The sequence below is a fragment of the Carassius gibelio genome, chromosome A4 (genome assembly GCF_023724105.1).
Source record: "Carassius gibelio isolate Cgi1373 ecotype wild population from Czech Republic chromosome A4, carGib1.2-hapl.c, whole genome shotgun sequence".
Lineage (NCBI taxonomy): Eukaryota > Metazoa > Chordata > Actinopteri > Cypriniformes > Cyprinidae > Carassius > Carassius gibelio.
Genome location: NC_068374.1, coordinates 16,463,794 through 16,481,150, shown reverse-complemented (window position 1 = coordinate 16,481,150; position 17,357 = coordinate 16,463,794). Strand labels below are relative to the sequence as shown.

Below are 17,357 nucleotides of genomic sequence, written 5' to 3'. Positions count from 1 at the left end.
TGGTGAAATTATCAGATGGGGTAGATCGGTGACAAAGTCAATGGATAGGTGTGACCAAGGTCTCTGCGGTATGGGTAATGGTTGTAGCAGACCTGATGGGAGCTCTTTGGGGGTTTTTGACTGTGCACACACAGGACATGACTTGACGTAATTGGCTACATCTTGGATCATAGTAGGCCACCAGAAGGAATTCTGCGTGAGGTGTAGTGTGCGAGAGATACCTGGATGCCCTGAACACAGAGAAGTATGGACCCAAAGTAAGACTCGTGGTCGAATCCTGGACGGAACATAGTGTTTATTAGCAGGACAACCTTGAGGTGTGGGTTTGTTGTGCTGTTCTTTTTGAATCTCATCCATTATGTCCCACGTGACTGGTGCTATGATGATGGACGGTGGCAGGATAGATTCAGGTTGATGATCGGTCAATGGGTGGTCATGTCTTCTGGACAGGGCGTCTGCCTTACTATTTTTACTGCCAGGGCGGTAAGTCACTGCAAATTGGAACCTGGCAAAAAACAAGGACCAGCGAGCCTGGCGAGGATTTAATCTTTTAGCACTCTTTATATATTCGAGGTTCTTATGATCAGTGATTACCTGGTACTCATAGTGCCCCCTAGTGGTCAGAAATGCAGTCTTCCATTCGTCACCTGCCCTGATCCTGATGAGGTTATAAGCACTTCTCAAGTCTAGTTTAGTGTAAATCTTGGCTTCCCTAAGTTGTTCAAGTGCTGCAGGAACGAGGGGCAGTGGATAACGGAACTTGACAGTAATATTGTTCAAACCTCTATAATCGATGCAGGGGCGTAGACCTCCATCCTTTTTCTCCACGAAGAAGAATCCTGCAGCAGCTGGGGAGGTGGATGGACGGATAAATCCAGAACTGAGAGCTTCCTCAACATATGCGTCCATAGCCTGACTTTCCGGAAGTGACAGTGGATAGATCTTACTCTTGGGTGGCATGGCATTGGGTAGTAATTCTATGGCACAATCCCAAGGACGATGAGGTGGTAGTTGAGTGGCCCTGGTTTTGCTGAAGACCTCTTGAAGATCCTGATAATGGGGTGGTATGGTGACAAGCTTACACTCCGGACTTTCGACACTGGTAGTGAGACAGGGCTTAGAAAGGACGTTATTCAGGCATGTGGAAAAACAGAATTGTGACCAATGTTTGATCTCACCACTCTGCCAGGAGATGGCTGGGTCATGAACAGATAACCAGGGATATCCAAGGATAATTTCATGGCATGGTGAGTCGATGACATAGAACGTGATAGTTTCCTGGTGAAATAGGCCTATCTGCATCTTCATGGGTTGGGTTTGTTGAATTATACCACTTCCAATGGGTTTGCTATTCACGGCGTTTACCTTGATAGGTGGGTCACATGGTAGTACGGGGATGTGGTATGTTTCAGCAAGGTCTCGATGAATGAGGTTTAATGCTGAGCCGTAGTCTATCAGCGCCGTGAGTTCAAACGAGTTGTTTTCAGTAGTTATCTTAACCATGGTAGTCAGATTCTTGATATTGCGCTTTAAAACACTCACCCGACCGTTATCCGTGTAGTCCCTCCGGGCTTTGAGCGGACACATTGCGTTGCGATGGGCTGCACTACTGCAGTAGAAACATAATTTCTGGGTGACTCTTCTTGATCTCTCTTCTGATGACAGCCTGGTAACTCCTAGTTGCATGGCCTCAGAACTGGCATGATCATTGACATGACATGATTCAGACTTCTGTGTAGTTAAAGAGATAGGCACGGCGTTCGTAAACTTGGGTTGAGGGCGGTGAGTGCGGATGAGGTTATCGATCCTGATAGCCAACGTGACATAATCAGAAAAGGAATAGTCCTCACCTTTGCAAGCGAGCTCTGCCTGTAGCTCCAGACTTAAACTGTGACGAAACATGGCCTTAAGTGCTACGTCGTTCCAACCACTCTGAGCAGCAATTGTTCTGAATTCGATAGCATGGTCGGCGGCCGATTTGCGGCCTTGAGTGAGTTGCAGTAGCCGAGTGGAAACATCCTTGCCCCCTGCTGGGTATTCAAACACATCTCTGAGTTGTTTTATGAAATATGGATGTTTGTAACATACGGTCGGTTTCCCAAACTGCTGCGGCCCACTCGATCGCTTTGCCCGTTAGTAGTGACATGAGGAATGCACACTTCTTCTCATCAGAGTCAAAGCTACCCTCTTGATACATGAAAAAGATCTCAACTTGCCGAATGAAACCTTTACATTGTTCAGCAGAACCGTTGAATCTATCAGGAAGAGCAAAGTGTACCTTTATGGGTGTGGGTGGTGGTAGCGATCGTAGATACTGTGTGAGATAGTCGTTAGCCACTTGAGCCTTAGCCAGTTGGTCACGGTACTCCGTGAGAATGTTGTTCTGATAAGCCAATGCGGCCTGTAGATCTGTTACTTCTGCTGGATTCTTCGGTGGCGAAGTATTATGTAATGACGCGGAGGCGGCGTTAGAATCCATGTGCAGTTTAATAACATCCACAGCAGACAAATCCAAACAGTAGGCAGAGAATCGTAATTGTAGAAGGCAGAGAATCATACACAGATAGGCAGTCCAATCCAAACAACAAGACAGTGGGCAAATCCAAAGGCAGAGACGAGGAAACCAGGCAAAGATCATACACAATAAGGCAAACTATGGCAATGGGAAAATGCTTGGTAAGGCAGACAGGCTGGCAATACTTCGCAACGTGATTGTGGTTGCAGCCATGCTTAAATGTCTATCAAACAGGAAGTACAAGAGAAGCAGAGGGAGTGGAACACAGTCAGTACTCAGGCGAGGGCTCCCTCTGCTGGCGTGGCGTTACATTTTTACTGTTGATTTTCCCTCTTGTAGTGTTTGGTCATTTTAGATAGATTTTTTTTTCCTTTTTTTTTTTTCTTTGTCTTATTTAAAAAACAAAAAAAAACACTAAGTATTATACTAGATGAACACACACACTCTTATTCCTATCATTATGAGCACATTCCATAGGCATGTTTTTTTACACCATACAATCATATTCTATTCCCCAAAACCTACTGTTACGAGGAGGGGTTGGGATGAACTCAGATGCTGACGGAATGTACCAAACACAGGGTTTATTAACACAAAAGGGGAAAACAAAACCCACGAGGGGGAAAACACTGACCAGGGTAGATACAAAATAACTGAACAGGACTGAGTTAACAAGATAAACAAAGACTCAAAACACGAGAACACTAACTACAAAAAAACACTCACAGTTACACAAAGACTTCTTAAAGGGGGTTACAAGGATAAACTCTCTCACGAGGCTGACATGTAGAAACACATATGTGGAACAATGTACCGACAAAAGACAGAGCACACTAGGGGATCTAAATAGGAGAACTAATGAAGACACAACAGATGGCACAGATATGGCAATCACGACAAGACTAAGATAACAAGGGGGGCGGGGCAAGGGAACGAGACAACACAAGCACATGGCCCAAAGACAAGGCACCTACCATTTAAAAAAAAGTTTTATATTAAAATAATACTTTTTATCTATACTTGATGTAGAAAAAGGTGTATAATGTATTTGAATGTTGTCTATCTTAAAGGGAAAAAAAATTCTGTGAACTAAAATATTGAACATTGATTTCATAAAACTAAAAGCAAAAATTAATTTATTATGAAATTGTCTCCAGTCAGTTTCTACAATATTAAATTTGCCTCGAAATGTACAAATACAAGGGTTAAATAATAATTATTTCTCGCCTTGCTAGCAAAGTACTGTTAAACTGTAAAATAATCACTAAACACTTGTAATCATGTTTACCACACTTCTAATTCAACTTTTTAAAAAATGAACTTTTAAATACTTACATGTAAACACCACATCACTTGTGTGTAGATCTGCCGCCGCCATTTTTTCAAATGAACAATGGTCATTTATGGCGACGCAAAGAATTGTGGGTTATCTGTAGAAGCGAATGATACCCCTCATGTACACAGTTGCCAACTCTCATGAGACAAATAAGCAACTGGAGCTTCAAAAACAAGCCCAAAACAAGCCCAATATTATTTGATTATTTATTTTCCGCATTATCATTTATTAACAATAAATGAGCCTGCAACATATTAAACTGAAACCACTGCGTTATTAGAAAAGGATAAACTGATTTTTTTTCTATTGTGATAATTGTGATAATTAATATATAACAAAAACATTGTAAAAATGACAAATTTACCTTACAAAAGAAGGTCATCCCTCTCCTCCCCTGCACTGTCCATCATCTCCCCAGCGGTCTCCTCTCCACCTCTGTGCATCCCAACACTAAAGCGCTGCAACATTTCTTGGCTTGGGACAAAGTCTTTGCAACAAATTCCGAGTCTTGTTAGGCTGTAGCGAACGTACAATATGCTACTGAGTGTTTTCTGCCCCATTCTGTTCCGCAATTTAGATTTTACATGGTTAACTTGTGAAAAAACTCTTTCAACATCTGCATTGCTTAAAGGCATCGCAAGAAGAGACAGCGCAAACAGGGCCAGATCTTTAAAACACTGTTCCCCACTGCTGTCCTTGTAGTTCAGAACTTCGGCCCAGAACTATTCTGCTTGACAGTCATCCTTTATTTTCCACTCATGGAAGCTGATTGCCTGATACTGTGCATCCAGGGCCCCTAAATCATCAGTGTACATTTTCAGCATGGAAACTGTGGCTAACTGTGGTTTGTTCTGTGATAGAATCACAGATGGACTGAATGATGACATGGATTTCCGGGTATTGATATTTGCTGGGAGCCTATTCTGCACCTGTTTTGCTGCTTCCAGAAGGAAATCCCGGCAACTGTTCTTCATATTTGTTTCGGCAGTGCTGTCCAGCTTTGCCTCTCCAAGAGTAAAAGTAAACTACACGCTGAAATTAACCGCGCACACGGGCAGATGATTGGTTGGTCATTCAAATAGACATCAATGAGTTTGGAATCAGAAGGAGGGATGGCGCTGGGTGTGATTACTCTGGAGATAAGTGTACGGAAAAATGAGTGTAGGCAGTCCAGCATTTTAAATGCATTCCCATTTTCGAGTTGGAACAATCTGTTGACTCTAGAAAACTCATGTTAGATGGGCATAAGAAACTCCAGGTACAGTTTATTTACAGGATCACAGTACTTCTGAGAGTACTTCTGCATCATAGCATCGTTTTGCATCTTTACACAGCTGGAAATGTAACTTCAGCTCATCCCATTGCTTTAACACACGGACACAGCAGTCATATATGGAGAGACATCTAGTGCCTGAAAGCTGCACTAACATCAATGGCGTTTCACCGGGGTTGATTAATTGGTAAATTTTTTGCATATTCTATGCGCCTCAGTGCACTGTGAGAAAACCAGTTGTGCGAATGTGAAATTAAAAACTCGAGATTGCGAGGCAGTGTTTCAACAGCTTTGCTGGCACAAAGTTGAATTGAATGACACACACACTTAAAGGCCGTGTTGCAAGGTTAATTTTTTTTACGAATTTGTGTAATTTGCTTGTTGGTAATACACATTTAAACTGTTATCCATTGTATTTTATGTTATTGGGTATCACAAAACGGAATATAATACGAAAAAGTAGGTACTATCTTGCAGCAGTCTCCTTTCCCCCACAATGCATTGCATCACGTCACGTTGGGGAGAGAATTTACCAAAGCCGCCTTGAGAGCATTGAGAGTGACTAGAGAGACGAGTAGTAGACGAGAGTATTCAGATAGCGCAGATTATAGATAAATAGATAAATACATAGATATATATAGATAGATAGACTACATATATAGATAGATAGACAGACAGACAGATATATAGAGAGATAGTGACCAACAGCGACCCAAACGCACTCACTTCCCTACAGCACAAGCTTTCCAATGCACTTTCCATGGAACAGCACCCACACACAAGCTCCTGTCAAACACAGCGACAGACACACGGCTACGTTTGCAACAACATTTTCACTGGAGGAAGAGATAAACGCTTGGAAACGTCCATATAGCTAGCATGATGCCTTCTATTTCTAGATGACAATGTTTACCAGTACTACGACACTACTATGACAAAGGTTACCGATACTTATCTGAACTAACGTCATGATCACTGCCACTAAATATAAAGAAAACAATTCAATCGGTGCTACTCAATGACAGTAAAAAAAAAAAAATTGTGTGTGTGTCGTTATTGTGCACTGCTGCTCGTAAACTAGCTCCAGCGCTCATTGCTGCGATGCTATGATAGCAACTCACCAGGACGCTTCACCAACTCATTCTCCTCGGACCATGCATTACAAGCTTTGACGGACATCAGTTCTTGGCAATTCCTCATTTGCCCTCTCACGGCTGGCTCGATCGAAATTACACGGCTGCGGGCCATCATACATGTTGGCTCTTGCCACCTCTTCCTCATCCCAGTCAGTCGCTATAGCTCTGATGCTGCGCGCGTTCCAGGCAGGTTTTTGAGCTCGTAATCACTATTTCATATCACTACTAACGACTTTGTACCGTTCCAGGCAAGTTACGCCAAACTTTCTGAGCACAAGGAATTGTAACTAGATTATTTATTTTATTGCAACGTTGCATTGACCTAAAATAATTTTTTTAACATGTACCAATTGCATAAACTGCATCAGCAGGCAGTAATATTCGTAGGGGCTGTCATCGTTGTTTCGCGTGCTGTGTGACCTCGGAACTCAGAGAAAATCGATCTAGTATGAGACACGAGTTCACGGGTGGGAAGTCACGGGTTTGATTGCCATTCCAGTGCACTTTCACGGGCTTAAGGTTGGAAAAACACGGGTTACGGGTTGCCTGGAATGCGCCATCATACTAGACTGAGGCTACCTTTCCTCGACTTCTCCCCAACATGACGTCATCACCGAGCTGCGTAAAAAAACCGTTTATACCAAAAACTAAAAAAATAGGTCTTTAAGCCCATTTTCGAGACATTTTAAAAATGATATACATATCTTGAGTGATTTATGTACCCATTAATCGAAAGTGGTGGTTAACATGCAACATGGCCTTTAAGCAGTTAAGCAGTAGTTTCTCATTCTTATTGAGAAGGTGAGTATAAACTGAGTTTTTCCATCCAACCATGACACTACAACCATCAGTTCCGATGCTGATACTGTGATACCGATACTGTCAAGAAACTGCGTCAGTGTTGCTGCGATTGCTTCTGCCGTCTCTCCCTGCATATCCACTAAACCCAAAAATGTTGAAACAATTTTGTTTAATGAGACACTGTAGTAACGCACTACCACACACAGCTGCTTTACCGAAACAACATCTGTGCTCTCGTCAATTACAAGTGAATACGGAGCCTCTCTAATATCTTTTAGCAAATCTTTAAACATGCAGGGGGCTATGACATTGCTGATAAGTGCTGTACATTTTGTACGATGGATGCTCACATCCTTTTCAAAGGCCGAATTTACCAATTCACCCAAGTGATCAACTGAACTAACTGCTGTATGGCAAGCTATATAGCTTGCTAGCTGAAGCTCAGCCATTTGATTTGTAGTCGAAGGTTTTGACACTGTAAAACCGATGTCTGTTAGACGTGTTGAGGAAAATGGTTCGGCATTCCGCTTGTGTTTGTCTGTGCTTACATGTTGTAGCAGGTCTCCATGGTGAGCATGAATCTCCATTTTACAGTACCTGCACATCGCTTTACTCTGATCACCAACCACCTGGCCTATCCCGTCTTTAAGTTGTTTATCCTTTTCCCAGTCTTTTTTGTACTTTTTGCCATACTTGGACCACTTCGTTGGAGGCATTGTTTGTAGAAATTGAAATACGTGTATTTCTGTAGATCATAGTCGTGTGCGCCGCCTGCACGTTGAATGTGATTTTACTCCAATGAGGGGGATATGTGGGCGGATTCAGTGGAATGTTTTGATGAATGTTATGCCACAGCACTTATATGATTGCACTGATTTGGCTATATCTGTAAGCAGACAGTGTCAATCAATGTATCAATGTACACCATAGATGTAAAGAAAACGAAGTTGCTTGTCAGATTTTCCTAACAAGCAACCAAATATTCTTTAATAAGCCCAAAAAAACAAAAACCGCAACCCATGCTGTTTTAACGCGACTTACAAAAAAAAAAGCCCAAAGTAGCGTATTATAAGCGGACTTGGCAACTATGCACATGTATCCTTCGAATTCCTGTGAAAAAAGGTCGAATTCGAAGGATTCATTCGGAGTGTGCTACTTGCTTTTCTGAAAAGAGACAACCTCGATGATGTATGCAGCCTTCGAATGCGACCTTCGGAGGGCGCAGCCTTCTAAATGAGACACAGCTAATGTCAGATTTGGATTTTTTGTGCTGCACTAGGCCTATTTTTTTTTTTTTTAATCCGGCATAGAGCGCATTCGATCATGACCGCGCATGCAGACGAGGACGAGCGAGCGCGGCTTTGACTAGATTTATTTGAAGATTACTACATGTCTCATTCGGCACAAATCCAAATGTTTCCATATTCGTTATGTATTTGAATGTTAAACTATTATTATAATGTAAACTACTTACACATTTGCACATAGACAGAAAAGATGATCCTCTTCACATGAGCAAAAAAAATGTCCTTGGATCAGCAGAGAGGACCGGTATATTAAGTTCTACTTGACTAGTGTAACCTTTTAAATGATTAGTTGACGGTATTGTATTTTGATAATGAACAGACTGCGATGTAAGTTTGAATCGCTAGAACATACATGTGCACCAGGCTCCAGTGTGATCCAAACAGCTGAGGCAGAAAAGAAAAACAACCTTTTCGCAGGGTTAGGAAAATGTTAGATGACCACCCAGCTAACACAGGTACATCGTGACGACGTAACTGGACCAGACCATATTCGTCGCAGCGACGTACCATATAATGTTCCAGTGACGTAACTTTGTGATTCCCATATCCGTCGTGGCGACGTTATAGTGGAACGTCGCTGGAACGTGATGAGAACGTCCTAACTACCAATCTGGCACGTTGTGAGGACATTACTATAAAGTACCATATTGGTCGCAGCGACGTACTATATAAGGTTCCAGCGACGTAACTTTGTGATTCCCATATCCGTCGTGGCGACGTTATGGTGGTACGTTGCTGGAACGTGATGAGTATGTGCTAATGACCAAACTTGCAGGTTGTGAAGACGTTGCCTCACCGGACCATATTCGTCACAGCGACGTACCAAATAACGTTCCAGCGACGTAACTTTGTGATTATAAAATTTAATTCACTGCTTTTAAAAAAGAAAACACATAATTTCTACAGATTTTAATGGTTATGCGGAATTTAAATAGTTTTTTTTTTAGTTGATAACAATTAGAGACAATTGAAAAATACTTTTCTGCAATGCAAATTATAATAGAAATTAACTAACACACTTTATTCATGTATTCAGTGTTAATTTGCTCACATACCAAATCAGCACATTTAGAACATTACATATTTATTAACTGTCATTTATAATAATTTATAAATTAAACAATAATACACACACAAACACTTTATTATTGTTTATTCATTCATTTTATTTGGTATGTACGTTTATACGTAGGTATAGCATTTATATTTTGCAGAAAAGAAAATGCGTTGTGTGAGGGATGAGCAAATATCTGGTGTTGATATGCTTTAATTCTGCTTCACTACCAGAAGCTAAATTTTAAAGATATGTAAATAGAGCAATATAGATATTTCTGTCTCTTCTTTATTATTTATCACACCCAAAATGTTAATCAGCAGTTTTTGTACAAGAAAGAGAAAAATTGTTTTCTTTTACCCCACCACGAGAGGGCAGGGTCTTCTGAAACCTCTGTAGACTGACACTTCACTCTTGATCTTTATATTGAGGGTTGGTGCAGTGTTTTGCTGAAAAAATTAGACTTCATAGCTCCCTGTGTTCCTCTGGAAAGAGTTCTTCTAGTGCACTCTGGATGTCTTAGAAACTAGAAGATGGAATAGAAAATCTGTCATATTCTTGAAATAATGTTTTCTCTATCTATCTATCTATCTATCTATCTATCTATCTATCTATCTGTCTGTCTGTCTGTCTCTTTTTTTAGTATGACTTACCTAGTCTTATTTCCTCCTCTTCATCTTATTTCTCATCCTAAGTCTGCACTGGCATCATCATCATCCAGTTTAACTTATTAATGTTGCTTACATTTCAGTAGAAGGACCAAAGGCTGTGAAAATGTAAATGTACATTACATTTAATTGAAAATGTAATTTGTTATAAAGTCACACATTCCCAAAAAACTTTTTGATATTAACTTACTTCACTCTTTGCTGCCTCTTCAAACTGAATCTCCCCAGCCTTCTTGAAGTCTGTGTGACCCTTTAAATTTTCAAAATAAAATTGAAAAATTATAATGTGTATGTTGTACATCAAATTACATTTTTACAAATTACAAGATTACAAATGACAAATTTCATTTGTTTTTTTAACGACATACATTTTCATCATGATGATATGAAGTAATATTTAAGTCATACATTATGCTTGCTTAGATTATTGTACTCTCTATGAGTAATTGAATTGTGAAATCCAGCCCTGTAGATTACCTGTCATACTTCATGAGCCTTATGCCTTGTGTTTTCTAAAAAGGCTTCTGGTAGGTTGACACTATTGATTTCCCAGTCTTAATAGATCTTCCTTTTGATGAACTGAAAATTTAACTGATTCTTAAATCTAAAATGTATCTTTTGGTCAATGCTGTTTTTATCTGATGCATGAACAAAATGTTACAATTTTTTTTTATATCCGGGCTGCTATCCAATATTTACAACAGGCTTTGTGATTTATTACTTCTGATAAGAAACATAGTCTCCGATTTCAATTTCTATCATGAAACTTATTTAGTACTGTTCTTTACTTTTTACCCACCTGAATCTCAGGAAACATCAAGTGATGATCATAAACACATAGTATTTATTTATTTATTATTTAGTCAGTGACATTTTCCACACTAATAACTAATCAAGATTAATTATTTTCAAATATTTAATCAACAAAATTGTTAATAATTAAAATAAAGCATTTCAATTAATTTTTGTTCATTTTGTTCTATTCTATTCATTGAGTTTTAACAAATTATAAAAGCCTTGATCAAAAAGGAGGAGTGTCTCATCATCATCATGGTCAGTTTGAAGCTGCACAGCCTTTCTGTGGTCCTTCTGCTGTAAATGAAAATAATTTTTTTGTTTTTATGCAACAAATTTTACATTGAAAGCAAACAGACAAACAAACAAAAACATTTGTTGACAAATGAAACCATTGAAACAGTAGTTCAAAACAAGACCATGAGAGCAGGTCAGAGTTTATTAGTTTGTTTATGACTGAAAAATATGTAAAAAGTTTGACATTTGGGGTAAAAAAAAAATGGTTTGGCTAAAAGCACTGTATGAAAAATAATTGTGTGACTTTTTCATTTTTTTAAATGAATTGTAAGATTCAGATAATCGATATAATTTAAACTGTGTGTCTGACAAAAGCAACACATTTTACAGTAGGCTATGTATACAATATATTAATTATAGGCAAAAAAATAATAAAGTTTAGTTTAGATTAAATTAAATTAAAATATTATTCACCAAATATTAATTGATTTGAAGAAGTATTAGCTATTAATAAATAAATAAATAAATAAATGAATAAATAAAACTTTAGCTAGGGCTAGGCTTTATGTCATAAGGTCCCGGAACTGCAGTTGTTGCTAATGGCGCCATATGATAAACACCTCTACACATGTGCCTAGCGGAGATGTTGTGCGTTTATGCAAAATATGTGAGTAATCACATCTTTCACTTAATAACTTCCCAGCAAGCAATTTTGCGTCTAATAGACGTCTAATAGCCGTCTAAACACAGCCGAGACGTCTAGGCTAAATCGAGGCTAATTTTGGGCTGTCAGTGAAAATCTAATAGATGTCTAAACATACCCCAAGAATAGACAGCTATTGAATGACTACATATATACGTCTAATAGACGTCTAACCATAGCCCAAGAATAGACAATCAGACAGCTATTGAACGACTATATTTATACGTCCAATAGACGTCTAACCATAGCCCAAGAATAGACTAGTCATCAATTAGACTGCTAAACGACATACGTCTAATAGACAGGCAATATGGGTCTAGGCTAAAACAAGGCTGATTTTGGGCTGTCAGTGAAAATCTAACAGACGTCTAACCATAGCCCAAGAATAGACTAGTCATCAATTACACTACATATACATGTAATAGACAACAAAATGAGGCATAAGGATTCTTTTCACTCAAATATAACAGGTTCTCATAAATGAAAATCCATCCAAACTAACTGAATATAAAGGGATTTATTTTGAAAAAATTATATAGACAACAACAACTTGGACAACATTCAAACATAAAAATGAACAAATAAAACATTGGAAAAATATGTAAAACAATAAATTTTTAAGAATTAACTGTTTACTTTAGATCCATAAACCCCACCCCCTGCCCTCCCTGGTGCTTGTTTGAAATGATTAGAAATAGCATTTTTTATTTCACATTCCGTAGCTGATGGAAAGCTGGTCATCACTGCGTCTGCCAAATGAGAAAAAGGAAAGAATTATTGCTCAAGAAAAACATTGTTGACAATCCTTTTTAACTAATTAGTCAAATCACTTTTGCTAGGATGATTTAATAGATAGAGTTAACAGAATATAGATTGAGACTATATAATTTATATCAATATAGACAATAATTTATCAATATTATAATTAATATCTATAATTGAACATTTTTGCTCGCGTAATGGTGATGCAATATGGCGTGTAACGATACGCGTATTGAACAATTCTGTACAAGGCATATATATATATATATATATATATATATATATATATATATATATATATATATATATACACATATATAGGCTATATAGACACACACATACACACATATACACATATATCTGAAATTTTCTTCTCGAATGTTCATTTTTATCAAGCTCATATATGCAAGTTCTGTAATTTCACTTAAATGGCAATGAAAATGACCTATTAATTTTCAGCGAGAGCATTAACTCGATCTCTCAAGCGACGCCATTCTCTTAGATATTTGGGATCCATAACTGCTGAATATGGAAATAAAATTAACATTATAATTGATTATGTAACACTGTTATCCCAAGACATGTCTGACTACTATCATAATGTGTTTTGAAACTGAAATACAGTATTTTTTTTAATTATCATTCTAATGAAGGTGAAAACAGATTTTATTTTCATTTCTACTTTAGTTCTTCCCTCAAGTTTAAAGGGATAGTTCACTTTGAAATTAAATTTTGGTATGTTTTAGCTTACCTTAAGGACGTCCAAGATGTAGGTGTCTTTGTTTCCGCAGTAGTTTCAATTTTTATATTTTTAGGTCAAATTACTGCGGAAACAAAGACACCTACATCTTGGATGCCCATAAGGTAAGCTAAAAAATATCAAAATTTAATTTCAAAGTGAACTATCATTATAAATCATTCTTTATCACTTACTCATATAACTCTAATAAACATAAAAAATACTTATAGGCGTAGTTCACTTAAAAAAAAAACAAAAAAAAAAACAACAACATGTAATCATTTACTCACTTTCACTTGGTTCCAAACCTGTATGGCTTTCTTCTGTTGAACACACACAAAAAAATATATTTTGATGAATGTTGGTAACAAGACATTTAATGGTAGTCACTGACAAGTGTTCTGTATATTCAATTGCTGTACTTTGTTGACTGATTGCAGGATAATTTGCAATAAACAGTGTCTTTAAATCAAATAAAGTGGATTACATCACTCCAGTTCTGAGGTTTTTACACTGGCTATCTGTCTGTCAAAAAATTTATATCCAAAAACTACAGTTGGTTATTAAATTAACATTTTAAGGCCAAAGTAAATTTCTAATCTTCTGATGCACTATGAACCATCCAGAGCAGACCTCTCAGGACATCTGGGACAGTAGCCAGCTACTTTTATATCTCCAAAGTCAAAACAAAACATGGAGAAGCAGCATTCAGATTTATATCTGAAACAAATTCACTGAAAACTGAATGTATGCTGCATATTTTAATTATTTACAAACAAGTTTAAAGACTTTATGTTTGCCACTACCTTTTATTAAATGGAGAGGATTTTTTTTTAAATTTCTTTTCATGTTGCACTATGCTGCTGTTAAATTTTATGTAAAGTACTTACAAAATTTACTTTAAATCAACTCTAATTTAAATACAAATATATACTGGTATTTTTATAATAATAAAAAATAGTAATGATAAGTTTCATAGTTTCATGCTTACCACATTCATTGAATTTAGATACATTTGCAATAACACGTGCAGGTAACGTTAACTTTTTGGAGAAAAGTAGTACTCTGCAATGTTAATGTTAAAATGTCACGGTTTCTACACATTATAACAGCTAACTAATTTAAACAATAAACATATCAAAAATAACACGCATACAAGATCGAAGTAGAAATGTGAAGGTTTTCACTCAGACTGTTGCTCACCCGTTGCTCTCCGACAGCTGCCTTGTGTAAAATAAAATGGCGGAAATGCTTATCGCGAGATTTGGCTAAAGTGATCTAGTCGCACAATGGCATTAGTCCCAGTAGACATGTCTCAGTAGTGTTTCAATTGTGCCATCTAGCGGTTGGGAAATGCAATTGCATTTGATTAGATATTTTTATCGTAGATTGTGTATGAATGTTTGACAGAAAATATATATTAAGCTGTGTAAGCGAAAACATTTCAAAGACTAATATTCTAGGTCGCTGGTCTGAATCTGGGCCAAGCCGTACGTAGACCAGATTGCCTTGATTTCGCCAGGTGGGCTAAAGCAGACCGCATATAGCCCGTCCAATTCGGAGCTAAATCGTGATCGACCATGCCGTGAAATGACGTATTGAACCTTGATATCATACCAATGCGAACATGATTGAATATTAACCATTTCATGCACTGCCTGGCAAAAAAAATACAATTAATCAGTTTTGACAAAAAGTGGGCTACAATAGCCGGGTCTGAATACGAGCTAAATCGTGGCTACGCACAGCCTACACATATAACATGTAAAATAAAGTAACCCAAACAACTTGTAATCACGGTAGACTCTGTGTACATGATGGAATATCATACATCTTCACAAGTTATTTTGCAAAAAAAATACATTTATCCAGATTAAATGTTATTTGGGCTAAAAGTGGGTTACACATAGCCGGACTATATCTGGTCTATATTTAACCCAGACGTTGAAATGACGGCTATTGCTTGCTGGGTTATGTCTTTTGTTATGAGTGTCGGATGTCGAAGGTATAATAATGATGTCTTCTGTTTGATAGCGAAGATAACGCTAATCATGTCATCTAGCAGTTGCGAGTTGAATAGCACGTGCAGCTAACGTTAGTCATTAATCACTATGTACCCTTAATCTTCATTATAGTTTACATGTAGCCTACTGCAGTATTGCGCTTTTGAAATTATTTGTTTTCAAGCCCAGTTGATAATATTTTAGATGTTGTACAGCGTGGTTATTTGAAACACGTGGTTGAAATATTTCCACATGTGCTAGCATAATAGTATGTATAAAATTCACTAAATTTCTAAAATCTTTTGAAGATATTGCAGAACATTTATTTTTCCAGAGTAAAGTAAATTACATTTTTCATCTCTGTTTTAGTAACTTATTTCGCTGAAATATTTGTAGTTGGACAATAAATGTGACATGTAGAATTTGAAATCAACAAGTAAGTCTATTTTTGTGATAGCACTGACTCTTAAGGGGGTAATCTAAATATCCTAACACAACTTTGTGCTTCTGTTCTCATTCATTTTCATTTTAGTTTAGTGAATTTAACTTCAACTTTAAAAGCTTTATATGTGTTTTTAGATTGCAATGTTACAATGTTAGAATGAAATGTGATTTTACCCATTTTTTGCAGATAATATAAAGGCTTACATGGTTACATTCACTTTATTTGTTTTCGAAGCCTTTGATATGTATTGTTTTGTTGGACAACACTGGGTAGTAAGCGATATATAAAGTACAGACCAAAAGTTTGGAAACACCTTCTCATTCAAAGAGTTTTCTTTATTTTCATGACTATGAAAATTGTAGAGTCACACTTAAGGCATCAAAACTATGAATTAACACATGTGGAATTATATACATAACAAAAAAGTGTGAAACAACTGAAAATGTCATATTGTAGGTTCTTCAAAGTAGCCACCTTTAGCTTTGATTACTGCTTTGCACACTCTTGGCATTCTCTTGATGAGCTTCAAGAGGTAGTCATCTGAAATGGTTTTCACTTCAGAGGTGTGCCCTGTCAGGTTTAATAAGTGTGATTTCTTGCCTTATAAATGGGCTTGGGACCATTAGTTGTGTTGTGCAGAAGTCAGGTGGATACACAGCTGATAGTCCTACTGAATAGACTGTTAGAATTTGTATTATGGCAAGAAAATAAACAGCTAAGTACTGGAAAATGAGTGGCCATCATTACTTTAAGAAATGAAGGTCAGTGAGTCCAAAAAATTGGGAAAACTTTGTAAGTGTCCCCAAGTGCAGTAACAAAAACCATCAAGCGCTACAAAGAAACTGGCTCACATGCGGACCGCCCCAGGAAAGGAAGACCAAGAGTCACCTCTGCTGCGGAGGATAAGTTCATCCGAGTCACCAGCCTCAGAGATCGCAGGTTAACAGCAGCTCAGATTAGAGACCAGGTCAATGAACACAGAGTTCTAGCAGCAGACACATCTCTAGAACAACTGTTAAGAGGAGACTGTGTGAATCAGGCCTTCATGGTAGAATATCTGCTAGGAAACCACTGCTAAAGAAAGGCAACAAGCAGAAGAGACTTGTTTGGGCTAAAGAACACAAGGAATGGACATTAGACCAGTGGAAATCTGAGTCCAAATTTGAGGTCTTTGTGGGACGCAGAAAAGGTGAACGGATGGACTCTACATGCCTGGTTCCCACCGTGAAGCATGGAGAAGGAGGTGTGATGGTGTGGGGGTGCTTTGCTGGTGACACTGTTGGGGATTTATTCAAAATTTAAGGCACACTGAACCAGCATGGCTACCACAGCATCTTGCAGCGGCATGCTATTCCATCCGGTTTGCGTTTAGTTGGACCATCATTTATTTTTCAACGGGACAATGACCCCAAATACACCTCCAGGCTGTGTAAGGGCTATTTGAGCAAGAAGGAGAGTGATGGGGTGCTGCTCCAGATGACCTGGCCTCCACAGACACCGGACCTGAACCCAATCCAGATGGTTTAGGGGTGAGCTGGACCGCAGACAGAAGGAAAAAGGGCCAATAAGTGCTAAGCATCTCT

General features: G+C 38.0%; 1 long non-coding RNA gene across 1 annotated transcript; it reads right to left on the bottom strand.

The window, feature by feature from the left end:
* Positions 1–12,389: 12,389 nt before the first annotated feature.
* Positions 12,390–14,535, bottom strand: LOC127971915 (uncharacterized). The gene is made up of 3 exons (XR_008156960.1): positions 14,483–14,535; positions 13,617–13,649; positions 12,390–12,574 (listed from the first exon to the last, which is right to left on the bottom strand). It is a non-coding gene; the product is annotated as an uncharacterized LOC127971915 (long non-coding RNA).
* Between the last annotated feature and the right edge of the window lie 2,822 nt (positions 14,536–17,357).